Source organism: Carassius gibelio, chromosome A2 (assembly GCF_023724105.1).
Source record: "Carassius gibelio isolate Cgi1373 ecotype wild population from Czech Republic chromosome A2, carGib1.2-hapl.c, whole genome shotgun sequence".
Taxonomy (NCBI): domain Eukaryota; kingdom Metazoa; phylum Chordata; class Actinopteri; order Cypriniformes; family Cyprinidae; genus Carassius; species Carassius gibelio.
Window position 1 is genome coordinate 11,595,135 of NC_068372.1, and position 15,786 is coordinate 11,610,920.

Sequence of the window (15,786 nt, forward strand, 5' to 3'; positions counted from 1 at the left end):
GTGACGAACGGGTTGAAAACCTCAGAGGAGTATTTCAAATTCCAGAGCATGCTTTTTTTAAACAGCCCTGAATAGTTGACTTCCTGTTGGGCGGAGCCTAAGACATAAAGTGTGAAAGTTGTTCGGCTTAATGAGATCTATAAGTGTACCGAGTTTCATATAAATACATGCAAGTGTGTGTGAGCTATGGTTCAAGATTTCTGAAGGTGTTCCAGGGGGCGCTGTAGAGTCCCTGTGCCACGCCCGGGTCCCAGCCTCTGCAGCGTCCTGATGGCCGCAGATTCCAATGTGTGTGCCAATTTTCAAGAGTTTTTGAGCATGTTAAGGCTCCTAAAAACCCCCGGAAGGTTTAATAAAAAATAAAAAAAATAATAAGAAGAAGAATAATCCTTAGAAGAACAATAGGGCTCTTCGCCCCTTCGGGCTTGAGCCCTAAATAAGAATAATCCTAAGGGGAACAATAGGGCTCTTCGCCCCTTCGGGCTTGAGCCCTAATTAAAGCTGCAAGCAGCGATGAACGGGCCCTCGCACCCGGGCTCACCGGCAGCGAGTGGCTTTAGTTAATAGGTGAACGGTGAGAAATATGCGTTTAAACTCATAAATATAAGTAGAATATATCAATGTTTATTCCATATATGTGCCAATCTATCTGTTGCCAGCAGGTGGCGCTATCATTATAATGGAATATTGGCCTTCAGATGTGTTCAGGGCAGGACTCTTATCGAACATGTGAAGTTTGGGGAAGATTGAACATTTTATGCCTCAGTTACAACAACTTCTCTTGCTGTGGCGAGACGTCAAATTTTGTCATGGCGCCATGGACACGCCCTTTAACAAAAACTCAAGATCTCCACAATTTAACATTGCTCAGGCCTTAAGATTAGACTGACCACAAAAAATACATTAATGTCAAAAGATTTCTAGGAGTAGTTTGTCGCAGCGTAAAACATTTCACTTCCTGTTGCCAGCAGGTGGCGCTATGACTATAACTGAATATGGGCATGTAGCTCTCTTAAGGGCAGAAGTCTTATCTAACATGTGAAGTTTGGGGCAGATTGGACATTGTACAGTATTGTTCAAAATAATAGCAGTACAATGTGACTAACCAGAATAATCAAGGTTTTTAGTATATTTTTTATTGCTACGTGGCAAACAAGTTACCAGTAGGTTCAGTAGATTGTCAGAAAACAAACAAGACCCAGCATTCATGATATGCACGCTCTTAAGGCTGTGCAATTGGGCAATTAGTTGAAAGGGGTGTGTTCAAAAAAATAGCAGTGCCAGCTATACCTTTGACTGTACAAACTCAAAACTATTTTGTACAAACATTTTTTTTTTCTGGGATTTAGCAATCCTGTGAATCACTAAACTAATATTTAGTTGTATGACCACAGTTTTTTAAAACTGCTTGACATCTGTGTGGCATGGAGTCAACCAACTTGTGGCACCTCTCAGCTGTTATTCCACTCCATGATTCTTTAACAACATTCCACAATTCATTCACATTTCTTGGTTTTGCTTCAGAAACAGCATTTTTGATATCACCCCACAAGTTCTCAATTGGATTAAGGTCTGGAGATTGGGCTGGCCACTCCATAACATTAATTTTGTTAGTTTGGAACCAAGACTTTGCCCGTTTACTAGTGTGTTTTGGGTCATTGTCTTGTTGAAACAACCATTTCAAGGGCATGTCCTCTTCAGCATAGGGCAACATGACCTCTTCAAGTATTTTAACATATGCAAACTGATCCATGATCCCTGGTATGCGATAAATAGGCCCAACACCATAGTAGGAGAAACATGCCCATATCATGATGCTTGCACCTCCATGCTTCACTGTCTTCACTGTGTACTGTGGCTTCAATTCAGAGTTTGGGGGTCGTCTCACAAACTGCCTGTGGCCCTTGGACCCAAAAAGAACAATTTTACTCTCATCAGTCCACAAAATGTTCCTCCATTTCTCTTTAGGCCAGTTGATGTGTTCTTTGGCAAATTGTAACCTCTTCTGCACATGCCTTTTTTTTAACAGAGGGACTTTGCGGGGGATTCTTGAAAATAGATTAGCTTCACACAGACGTCTTCTAACTGTCACAGTACTTACAGGTAACTCCAGACTGTCTTTGATCATCCTGGAGGTGATCATTGGCTGAGCCTTTGGCATTCTGGTTATTCTTCTATCCATTTTGATGGTTGTCTTCCGTTTTCTTCCACGTCTCTCTGGTTTTGCTCTCCATTTTAAGGCATTGGAGATCATTTTAGCTGAACAGCCTATCATTTTTTGCACCTCTTTATAGGTTTTCCCCTCTCTAATCAACTTTTTAATCAAAGTACGCTGTTCTTCTGAACAATGTCTTGAACGACCCATTTTCCTCAGCTTTCAAATGCATGTTCAACAAGTGTTGGCTTCATCCTTAAATAGGGGCCACCTGATTCACAACTGTTTCTTCACAAAATTGATGACCTCAGTGATTGAATGCCACACTGCTATTTTTTTGAACACACCCCTTTCAACTAATTCAACTAATTGCCCAATTGCACAGCCTTAAGAGCGTGCATATCATGAATGCTGGGTCTCATTTGTTTTCTGAGAATCTACTGAACCTACTGGTAACTTGTTTGCCACGTAGCAATAAAAAAATATACGAAAAACCTTGATTATTCTGGTTAGTCACATACTGCTATTATTTTGAACAATACTGTATGTCTGAGTTACAGCAACTTCCTTTTTCATGGCAAAACATCGAAATCTGTCAGGTCGCCATGGACACGCCCTTTAACGAAACCTCAAGATCTTCGCAATTTAACATCGCAAAGGCCTTTAGATTTAACTGACCAAGTTTGGTGGTGATCTGAATAAATCTCCAGGAGGAGTTTGTTAAAGTACATCCCCTGAAAATGGCAAAAACAACGCCAATTTTGCAGAGAAAATTCTAAATAACCGACTTCCTGTTGGGATTCGGATTTCCTACCAAGAGACTTTGTGGTAGGTATTTTGTAGGTATCTACCAATGCATTTACTAATGTTAAAAAATGAGACATTATTTTAATTTGTTACCAAATCCTTAAGTAATTAAAAGTGTTTTGTTATAAATTTATTGACCTATAAGCATTTGTGAAATAGTTCTGCTTGCATCACAGCTTGGTCGTCATCTGTGAGCTGAACAGTTTTACTGTTACATCCATGAGATTATATAAATTCAGATTAATGTCAATCACAGGGTGTCAGAGGTCAGTATCAAATGAGTTTGAAATTATGGACGCACTTTATATTAAGTGGCCTTAACTACTATGTACTTACATTTTAATTAATAATTTAGTACAATGCACTTATTGTGTACATACATGTTTTTACATTGTACAAAAACTACATGTAATTACATCTGTATTTAATTTCTGTAATTGCATTTATAAATACACTGTTGACCCATACTTTACACCTTAACCCACCCTTAAACTTACCCATACCTCCAACCCTCTCCCTAACCTTACCCCTATCCCACCTCAATAGCAGCAAAAGTGTTTTAAAATACAATATGAACACAATAAGTACATTGTACTTATTTTTTATGTAAGTACATAGTAGTTAAGGCCACCTAATATAAAGTGGGACTAAAATTATTATTTGCAGCACAAATAAGTATTTTTAGAATTTTTTTTAATCACTGAAACTGTCAGAAAAGGATAAGGCCTAAGATATTTCTTAAGCTGTAATGAAAACAGCACAATTAGCAACAACAACAACAACAAAAACAATTTAAAATAATATTTTTTTTTCTGGTGATTAAAGAGATGTTTAAGTCCCTCTCTCTCTCCCTGTCTGTCTGCCACTCAGCTCATGCCCATCCCCCACTCACACTCACACACACACACACACACACACACACACACTCAGTCAGCACACATACATTCCTCAAACAGAGGGACAGAGTGAGATGAGATGTCTGACAGTTTTTTACTTTTCTCTTAATCATACAGTGTCGTAAAGTCATGAAACTATGCATATTTCCTCAGAATGATTTGATCTCTGTATGAGAAAATGCTTTTAAGTGTTTGGAAGCTGCAATTTAAAAATACAAGACAGTTAATGATTCCTTTTTTGACTGTCATTTCAAAAAATCACCACGACAAAACCGTTCAAGCTAACCAAAATCCGTTTGCAATTTAAGTTCCTCAATGTTTTTGCAACATGTAGATAAAGTTTGGTGAGTATAGTGAACTTTTCCTCTGAGGAGTATGGATTAAATCACAGCTCAATTTTTTTTCAAAAATCCATATTCAAATCAAAATAGCCGACTTCCTGTTGGTCATAGCTGATAACTGTGAATTAGAAAGTTGTCCATCTTGATAAGAACAATATACGTACCGAGTTTGGTGTCTGTAGCTAAAACTAACCCCCCCACTTTTGACAAAAGGTGGCGCTATAGAGTGCCTCTTCCACGCCCTTGTAAAAGCTTTTTCCATTGTCTAGCTATCAATAATACTGATATGTGTTTTGAGTTTCATGTAAATCTGAGGTTGTTATCTGCCTCAAAATCACCATAACAGAATATTCACGTTTGACACGTTGCCATGGCAACAATATATAAGATATCAATATTCCCACAACAGGTTTACATCGGCCATGTTTTGTCATTATTCTGATGAAGTTTGAAGCAAATCGAGTAAAAATAAGATGCTGAATTCAAAGCATTTTGAAAATGACTCAATTTCCTGCTGCCAGTTGGTGGCGCTATAACGTTGACTCTTAATAGTCACATGTATACGATCGGTATCATACTTCGAACAAACCGATGAAGTTTGATCAAACTCAGGTAATGTATGTGGATGTTATTAGGCATTTCCTGTTTCTAATTTTTTGCCCTAAATTCAACGCCACGCCACGGGCAAACCCTTCGAGATATCAAAAATCCCCTCGCAATTTTTCATCCCCAATGTCTTGAGCTCATGTTCACCGAGTTTCGAAGCAAACGGTTGAAAGTCCTCAGAGGAGTATTTCAAATTCCAGAGCATGCTTTTTTTAAACAGCCCTGAATAGCTGACTTCCTGTTGGGTGGAGCCTATGACATAAAGCGCAAAAGTTGTTCAGCTCAATGAGATCTATAAGTGTACTGAGTTTCATATAAATACATGCAAGTGTGTGTGAGCTATGGTTTAAGGTTTCTGACTGTGTTCCAGGGGGCGCTGTAGAGCCCCTGTGCCACGCCCGGGTCCCAGCCTCTGTGGCGTCCTGATGGCCGCAGGTTCCAATGTGTGTGCTAATTTTCAAGAGTTTTTGAGTATGTTAAGGCCCCCAAAAACCCCCAGAAGGTTCATAAAAAATAAAAATAATAAGAAGAATAATCCTTAGGGGAACAATAGGGCCCTGCGCCCATTGGCTCGGGCCCTAAATATAGCTGCAAGCAGCGATGGCGGGCTCAAGCCGTCAGTGCAACACCACCCCGGTGGCATCGGGAAAACTGTGCCCAGCGGGCATAAGCATTTACAGTAACCCTCTGGCAATCAAATTTTAAGGGATATGGCAGTTAAAGGGTTAATCCGACCCGTCTAGACTTTGAAATCACATACACAGAACAACATATATAACTTTAGTAACACTTTATTTTAATATATATAAAAAATTTATAAGTTGTGCATCGTAGCTGACACCTAAATGAACACATTACAATTGGTTTATGACTGCAAGTCTTTCTCCTCAAATGCTATTGAGCTTCAAATTTGCTTTTGAGCCCATGTGAAAAAGTAGCATAATTTACATATGACTTACAGTTTGTTTTAATAAATATCAAACATTCAATTTAATGGTGCATTATAGCTGTCACCTAGATGAACAATTACAGTTGTTTTTATGACTGTAAGTCATTCTCTTCAAATGCTACTGACGTTAGAAAAGTGTATAACAATATTAGGCTAGTGACAAATGGTCAAAAAGTGCTTTAGTTTTCGAGATACCCCTACCGGAGGTAGAACTAAACCCAACAATGTTTTTCTTCATCTCTAAGGTCTCCCATATATGAAATGGATTCTTGGCTAAAAATATTTTACTGCTAAGATTGTTAAATTAACAGATATTGTTATACACCACAAAACCAATAAAGGACTAAAATATAGCCTGTCCGTATGGGAGTTAAGGCATATAAACTAATGCAGATCAATCACACAAGCTCTGAGAGCTTTGAAACTTGACATGTTTGTAGTCAGGAAGTTGATTTAACTACTAGAAAAGACTGGATGTGAATATCTTGATGTATGGAATAAATAGACACATGTAAACACATATCTAAAATAAGCGGACATGCACAAATTTAATATCTATGCAGAATGTTTTCATTTACTTTGTGCTTGCTTTGCCTGGCATTATCATAGAAACACATATGATGGCTTGTTGGAAAGGTGGGGTTGTGCTGAATCCAGCAATACCAAATATGTAAATATATGATAAAAGAGAAGTGTTCTGTCACTCAATGTATGATGTGTCCAAAATGAATGAAAATGGAACACTGACATAATTGAGTCCAAACCCATTCATTATCAGTGGTGAGAAGAATGTTGAGAAATTCAAATATAAGAGACATCAAAAAATATTTAATATGGCACCTTGTACTATATGGAAATCGAAAGATAACACCTTACCATAGCACAAACAGGAGACCAGGAGTTTGAACTTTTTAATAAAACTATAACTTAACTTCACACAACACAACTTAAATTATTAATATGTAAATATATAATAAAAGAGAAGTGTTCTGTCACTCAATGTATGAGGTGGCCAAAATGAAAGAACACTGGACAAAATAGCCTCAAGTCCAAATCACATTATCAGTGATGAGAAGAATGTTGACAAATTCATGGTTACTGCAAAGTAACTTACATTAGGTAAGTGCTGATCTATATTTATGATACATTTACTAATAATACATTTCATAAGGCACAGTATACTATACAATTCATATGAACCACAGATCCAATTGAATCAGGTTAACATTGGAATGGAACACCTTTATTAAAATATCGTCACTGACAGGCAGAATCCTTGCATGTCCAAATTTTGTCTATTTCATATTTTTTCACAATTCAATGCTATTGGTCAAACCCCACGTGGTAAACAATCTAAAGTGTTGAAAATAGATTGAGAGCAAATCTCTTAACTCCATTGGACACTTCAACTGTCTGAGAATCCTCGTAACGCCACCTCTTCTTCACTCCACGGCAGGAGGTTCCACGGCATTTTGTGTCCTCAGGATTTAAAGTCGCAACGATTGAGAAATCCTCATCGAGCAACACATAAAGCAAGCCTTAACTCAGATTTTATCTATTTTAAACTATGATATCAGTTATTGATGTATTTTAAATGTCTACTTATTACTAGGCAAGGCAAGGCAAGTTTATTTATATAGCACATTTAATACACAATGGTAATTCAAAGTGCTTTACATAAAATAAAGTAAAATAATCATGAAGAAAAATTATAAAAATAAAGACAAGCAATTTTAAAACTTTTAAAATTATGAAAAAAACTACTTAACTAAAATGAATTTAAAAACAGTTAGAAAATGATTTTACATAAAAAAAAGTGAAAATATAGTGCAATCAGTTCGGACATTGCACAGTGCTCATTTAATAAATGCACAGCTAAACAGATGAGTTTTGAGTCTAGATTTAAATGTGACTAGTGTTTTAGCACATCTGATCTCTTCTGGAAGCTGATTCCAACTGCAGGCAGCATAGTAACTAAAGGAGGACTCCCCTTGTTTTGTGTGAACCCTTGGTATTTCTAACTGACTTGATCCTAGTGATCTGAGTGCTCTGTTAGTTTTATATTCAGTGAACATATCTGCAATATATTTCAGTCCTAGGCCATTTAGTGACTTATATACGAGTAAAAGTACTTTAAAATCAATCCTATATTTAACTGGAAGCCAGTGTAAGGACCTGAGGACTGGTGTGATATGCTCAGATTTTCTGGTTCTAGTCAGAATCCTGGCAGCAGCGTTCTCGATGAGCTGCAGCTGTCTAATTGTCTTTTTGGGAAGGCCAGTGAGGAGCCCATTACAATAGTCCACCCTGCTGGTGATAAAGGCATGAACAAGTTTCTCCATGTCTTGGCTGGAAACAAAACCTCTAATTCTTGCAATGTTTTTGAGATGATAGTGTGCTGATTTAGCTACTGCTTTGACATGACTACTGAAACTCAGACCGGTCTCCAGAATCACACCAAGATTCCTGACATGATTTTTAGTTGTTTGACCCCTAGAGTCAAGGTATGCATTCACCTTGAACACTTCATGTTTGTTTCCAAATGCAATGACTTCAGTTTTTTCCTTGTTTAGCTGAAGAAAGCTCTGGCACATCCAACTATTAATTTTATCAATGCATTGGCAGAGGGAGTCAATAGGCGGATCTTTTGTGACGTCATTGTTTATGTTTGTCGCGTTGCATCATGGGAATCGTGTGGCAGGAAACACCGCTAGATACCTGTAATTTGATTGTTTTGCACGTTTGGAGGAGGATTTAGAGAAGAGGATGGTTCACTCTTGCTGTGTGGTCGATTGTACGGTTAGTTGGGGGCCTGATAAAAAGTTTTTTCGAATTCCCTCCGAAAAGGATAGCGAAAAATGAAAGAAATGGTTGCGTGCAATTAGGCGATTGAACCTGGACGTCCTGAAGAAAGCCTGCAGCTTCTGAACGAGTTTGTGAGGCACATTTTGTTCATGGTAAGTCTTAGTGACTATGTATTTATAGAAGATTGAATAAAAATAAATAAAACTGAGTCAAATCAACCGAGTCATATGTTTTCGCTTTCTGATTCAGGTGTCCCAAACCGCAATCCACAGCACCCAGACTATGTTCCTCACATCATTCTGTAGCTGTGCTTTGCTGCAAGCCTCACTAGTACATGCAGCATTTGTAAGTCCTATCCTGACAGCTGCTTCTACTTTAAACATTAAAGCTGCTACACGACTGCATGTTTCTCCAAGACTGGATTTGAAAGAAGGAGAAATGTGTAAGCTGTGATATACAATTTTTCACCATTAGTACAGACGCCATTGAAAGTCTCACACTGAAAACAATTGAATTGGTACAACAGTCACTACATTTTCAGTAAATAAATAAGTAAATAAGAACACTGATCAATGAAGACTTACCAGGATTTGCAGTCGCAGTGAGCAGTGATTATTTCGCCGTTCTCTTTGTCGAACACCCACGGGAGATGCAAATCATGCTGTGACTCTGCTTGGCCAGGTCTAACCTCTGCTTTTAGCACGATCACTGCTTTCTGCTTGGCAGAAAAGACTGGCCCAACTGTTCAAGAAACAAAATAATCATAGGCCTTCAGACTTTTGAAAGCTTTTAATCTTTCATGAGTAAAGGGTCCAGGGGTTTCTATTAAATAAGAATAAATGTCTCCCCAGCAGATTCGTGGCCAAGACACGGGCGAGTCGGACCAACGTTTTTTGTCATCCCAGATCTCATATGGGCTTTGAATAGCTTCGATTTTGTCACCAATACAAATTTTGAGCTTCTCTCCAAACCTCCTCCGGTCTTCAGATGTTAAAGTGCTTATATATTGAGGATTTTGCCCGCTAAAGACCCGTTCACACCAAGCACGATAACTATAAAGATAACGATAAAGATATAGTTCTAAAAATCGTTCTCAATATTAAAGAATAGCAGAGTCCACACCATAACTATAACGATAAAGAAACGATATCGTTGGAATCACTTTCAGAACGATTTTTCCACCTGATGAACGATAAAACATTGCCAACCAATCAGAATCAATCCTGCTGTAATGAGCTCGAGAATTTAAAGCAGCAGACGTGCCGCGTCCGCTTCAAATACACAGACAATATCGTTCGCTGGTGTGGACGCTAATATCGTTATCTTTATAGTTATCTTTATAGTTATCGTGCTTGGTGTGAACGGGCCTTAACTCAATTGAAAGTGCTCGTTGCGTCTTTACAGCCTGCCATTCTGTTTGTTTTGTTGCCACACAACCACTCGCGTATGCGTACAAAGATGTCATCAAAGATCCTCCTATTGGGCTGTAGTAATTTGGAGATATGGCTAGGTAAATCTGGGTATCATCAGCATATCTGTGATAGGCAATTTGGTTCTTTCTCATTATTTGACTTAGTGGAAGCATACACAGGCTAAACAAGAGCGGTGCAAGAATTGACCCTTGTGGCACTCCACATGTCATGGACGTCCACTTAGACTTATGCTCTAATAGACTCACATAATAGCCTCTCCCTTCTAAGTATGACCTGAACCATTTGAGTACCATCCCAGAAAGCCCAACCCAGTTTTCCAGTCTCTGTAGAAGTATGTTATGATTGATAGTACTAGGGTTATTATTACTAGGCTTATTATACATGTGCATTGAAGTTTTAAAATGTATCTAATTTCTAATTCTACTTGTATTGAATTAAATGTTTTGGATACCAGCATTAAATTATTGTTTTTATTATTATTTTACTGACTCAAAGTTGGCACTGTGCATGTAAAATGCCCCAAGTAGGCTAACAGGTTTTATTTATGGGAGAAAAAAGGTCTACTGGCGCCAAGTAAGCCTATCTTTGCATAACTCTTTTTCATTTCTTACAATAACGAATGAAAATCGTTAGGTTAGATACATTTGAGTAGGCTTGTTTTGTTAAAAATCCATAGCTGTAATGCTTCGGTAATGCTCCACACAGCTGTAATGCTCCACACAGCTCACGCTGAAAAGCGACGCAGTGCCTTACTCGGAGACTGGCCCATTCTCTCTTGCACGGCTGCTTCGCTAGCATCATCGGATGCCTATCAGAATCCGGGAGTTAAGACCGCAGTTTGAGCCAGTGGCTTGAATTGATATGGCTCAGGCCCTGGCCCTGTGTCCTCAGACACCTCGACATCCTCCACTTCAGGTGAAGGTGGGGGAGAAAAGTCCTCTACTTCAAATGAACGCTCTGTAGCAAAACTACTTGCGTCACTAGAGTCACTCTCCATTTTAGCGACTCTAACAGCAGCTGTCAATTAATCTGTCACTGAGGGTCTCAGGTTCACGCCCCACCGGCTCAGCCTTGCCCTTGGTTTGTCCCCTCTATCTCCGCTGTGCTCTGCCCACTTTTCAGCATTTTTCAAATATTGCCAGTGGGTGGAGTCAGGCTCTGACCAGGGGTTTAGTTACCCCTTAAAGCCTTATCTCTTGTCAAAAGGCCCGACACGACCGCAGACTTTGATGAACACTGCTGGCAGCAGCGACGTCTGTGTCTGTATCATTCTTATCAATGAGTGCATAACCTCGTATCTCCCCGCTCCCAAGTCATAAAAATCTCGTATCTCAGATTAAACATGATTTTGTCCCACCCTCTTTGTTTTTTGATGATGGAAGCATAAAGAAGACAACAGCAGCTGCCAAGTGTAAAAGAACCATCAGCATATATCATTGATGGCATGGATCTTCTTCAAATGCTCAATGATTCAGCCTTTCAAACGTTCAATGACCTGGGTGAGTGTGTCTGGAAAAAGATCGCAATTTTAATGGGAAAGGAAGGTCACAGCTGTGTCGTTATAGTTTTTGATAGATATTACCACCAACACTCAATCAAAGATCTTGAAAGACAAAGAAGAGGCACCAAGATGGGCATCCTAGCACCAACCTGGATGAGCTGAGGTGTCAGCAGCAAATCTACCCCCAACAGAAGATGGCTTCCAGCAACATGTGCTGAGAGCCGTGTACCAAACAGTAGTGTGGCGTCACAGCCACCTGGCCAAACCTCTTCTCTGGAACCCAGTTGGTAGAGGATGGAGGCTCAGAGAAGGAGGCTGCATTTAATCTGTGATGTTCCAGAAGGCACCAGCACCTAAAGGAGTTAGAGACCTCACCCACCTCTACTGTAAAGATGGAAACTGCACCAATGCCACCAAATGCCAGTGTCTTTCTGTGGGCTTGACCTGCACAGGGTTTTGCTCTTGCCCTGACTGTCCAAATATGACCCACTTTGTCACTGGTGACAATGTGGATGAGTGGTGTGTTGCAGTTGTAACATCATGGGGGGTTGACCCCAAAATGTTTCAAGAGGGTCTGGCTGCAGGCTTTCACTTGCACTCTCAGACTTGCACACTCAGACATTTGTACTTCCGCTAGTGACATCACTTGCAGTCTTTATTTTTTATTTTGTTTATTTTTTTTATTACTTTTCGTTTGAATTTCCCAACATTTTATAAAGCCAGGTTGTGAAGACAAGAAAAAAGAAACTAAATTACAATGTCACTTGCAATTGCTACTTGAACTCTCCGCTACCTGTGACATCACTTGCAATCAACACAAATCGTGCATGTTGCCAATGGAGACAAGACGCTGTGGTGGTGATTAAATTATTAAAACTAATTTAGTACTATAACGTACAGGGTCCTGCAAGAAAAAGACAAGATCGGCAAATCCATGGCCAGAACACCAGAATATGAACATTTGCATAAAGTCTCTAGCTAAGCATAGAAAAAAAAACACTTAACATGGCTTAATATATTAAGATGCTATTAAAATATCAAATTAAATGTACAGTTCATTAATATAAGGAATATGTATATAGTATTTTCCTCACATACCGCAAAATGTGGCATAATGGACATAGATGAGAAAGGCCAAACTCATGCTTCTCTACTTTATTAAAATACATAACTAATATGCACAGGCAAGCATGTGAGCCCAGAATAAACGAAACACGTAAAGTTTCACATTAAGCATTTTTCCATATAGAATAAACTGTCTACAACTTGTTTATATCACTGTCTTTGTCCATTAACCTACATTATGTGTTTTATTTATAATGATTTTCTATAGGAGGAAAATGTTTAATGTACAATTTAACGCACTGCGTTCTGTACTCGTCTGCTTGCCTGTACGGAGTTGATCCTTTAAAATCACTTAATGCATAATGCCCGTTCATATTTGCTGGTCTGTATATACTTAGAGTCAACAACAAGACATATAGGCTAGCCTAGGCCTACTAAATTGTCTTTATCATCTTAGTCTGTTATTAGGCCACATTAAGCGTTATTGTATGGGAGGACAAAGTTTGCACATTGTGTTCATAGCCATCTGCTTGACTTGCAGTACATTGAATAATAACTATATATCGAATTTGATCTTTTAATTGAACTTAATGTGTCTGAATACATTATGCCATATTAAGTGTTAGTTTTTTTCTACAGGAGGAAAACGCTTAACGAAAGACTTTGTGCATTGCGTTCATATTCTGCTGTTCTGTGGCCAAGGTCTGTGCTTGTCTTTTTCTTGCAGGACCCTGTACGTTATAGTACTAAATTAGTTTTAATCGTTTAATCACAACCACAGCGTCTCGTCTCCATTGGCAACATGCACGATTTGTGTTGATTGCAAGTGAAGTCACAGGTAGCGGAGAGTGCAAGTAGCGATTGCAATTGACATTGTAATTTAGTTTATTTTTTCTTGTCTTTGCCACATGGCAACTGTTATAAAATGTTGGGAAATTCAAACAAAAAGTTATCAATAAATAGAACAAAATAAAAAATAAAGACTTCAAGTGGCCTTGCTAGCAGAAGCAGTGTCTGAGAGTGCAAGTGCAAGTCTGCAGCCAGACCCTTCTCCAACGGTTCCCAAAAGCAGTTAATGTTCCAAATGGTTGCTGCTAGAAAATAAACTAAACAGCCTGAGAAGACAGGGCTCATTTCCCCAAAGAGTGTTTGTTTCTTTAGTTAGATTGCCATTTGTTTTATTTAAGACAGTAATTTAAGTTGTATTGTGTGAAGTTAAGTTATAGTTTTATTAAAAAGTTCATTAAGTTAAAACTCCTGGTCTCCTGTTTGTGCTATGGTAAGGTGTTATCTTTCGATTTCAATCTTTGTTTCCATATAGTACAAGGTGCCATATTAAATATTTTTTGATGTCTCTTATATTTGAATTTCTCAACATTCTTCTCACCACTGATAATGAATGGGTTTGGACTCAATTATGTCAGTGTTCCATTTTCATTCATTTTGGACACATCATACATTGAGTGACAGAACACTTCTCTTTTATCATATATTTACATATATGATAGTTTTAATTTTAAGCTGCCTCTTGAAAATGATAAAGCTATGAAACTTGCTGTGCTTCTTTCAAATGATGACTTCTACGTATATAAAAAATTATGAAGAGTTGGAATGAAGAATGTTAAAGATATAGTAAAATAACTATTGTATTTTTTTATGTTACTTTAATAAATCGGTATGGCCACACCATTTAAGGTATCCTAAACCCATTCACAATTTAACATCTTCAGTATATTGGCATCATGTTGAAAAAGTTTGGTGTGAACTACTTGTGTCTTCTTGGAGGAGTATGATTCATTTACAGGCTGAGTTTATCATAAATCCACAATAAAATTTCGGAGTTCTGTATCAGTCTGTGTTGTTGTTTTTTTATTTTTATTTTTATTTTTTTATTTTTCATAGGAAGATAACTGACCCTTTACTCTCCTTTTTAATAAATGTGCTTATAAACCAAGAACAAGCTATTTATAGCTGTATTTATAAGCTGCTTACTACTGACTATTAATATTGGGACAAGGCTTTATAAAGCATGAACTGACTATTTACTAATGAGTGCAGTTATTATAAAGTGTTACCAATGCATTTACTAATGTTAACAAATTAGACATTATTTTACAGTGTTATAAAATCCTTGAATGACTTATAAGCATTTGTGAAAGTTCTGCTTGCATTACAGCTTAGTCTTCATCTGTGAGCTGAACAGTTTTACTGTTACATCCATGAGATCATGTAAATTAAGATAAATGTCATGTCACAGGATGGAATAGGTCAGTATCAAATGAGATTTAAATTATTATTTGCAGCACAAATAAGTATTTTTAGAATTATGTTTTTAATTCCTGAAACTGTCAGAAAAGGATAAGGCCTAAGAGATTTCTTAAGCTGTAATGAAAACAGCAATGTTAGCAAAAGCAACAAAAAATAACAATTTAAAATAATTTTTTTTTTTCTGGTGATTAAAGAGATGATTAAGTCTCTCTCTCTCTCTCTCTTTCTCTCCATCATTGTGTCTGCCACTCAGCTCATGCCCATCCCCCAATCACAGACACACACACACACACTCAGTCAGCACACATACATTCCTCAAACAGAGGGACAGAGTGAGTTGAGATGTCTGACAGTTTTTTAATTTTCTTTTAATCATACAGTGTTGTAAAGTCATGAAACTATGCATATGTCCTCAGAATGATTTGATCTCTGTATGATTTTTTTTTTTAAGTGTTTGGAAGCTGCAATTTAAAAATACAAGACAATTAATGATTCCCTTTTTACTGTAATTTCAAAAAATCACCACGACAAAACCGTTCAAGCTAACCAAAATCCGTTCGCAATTTAAGTTCCTCAATGTTTTTTCAACATGTAGACAAAGTTTGGTGAGTATAGTGAACATTTCCTGTGAGGAGTATGCATTAAATCAGAGCTCAATTTAAATATTCAAATCTAAATAGCCGACTTCCTGTTGGTCGTAGCTGATGACTGTGAATTAGAAAGTTGTCCGTCTTGAAAAGAACAATTTATGTACCAAGTTTGGTGTCTGTAGCTAAAACTAACCCCCCCCCCACTTTTGACAAAAGGTGGCGCTATAGAGTGCCTCCTTCACGCCCTTTTAAAAGCTTTTGCCATTGTCTAGCTATCACTAATACTGATATGTGTTTTGAGTTTCATGTAAATCTGAGCTTGTTGTCTGCCTCAAACTCACCATAACAGAACATTCAAGTTTGACACGTT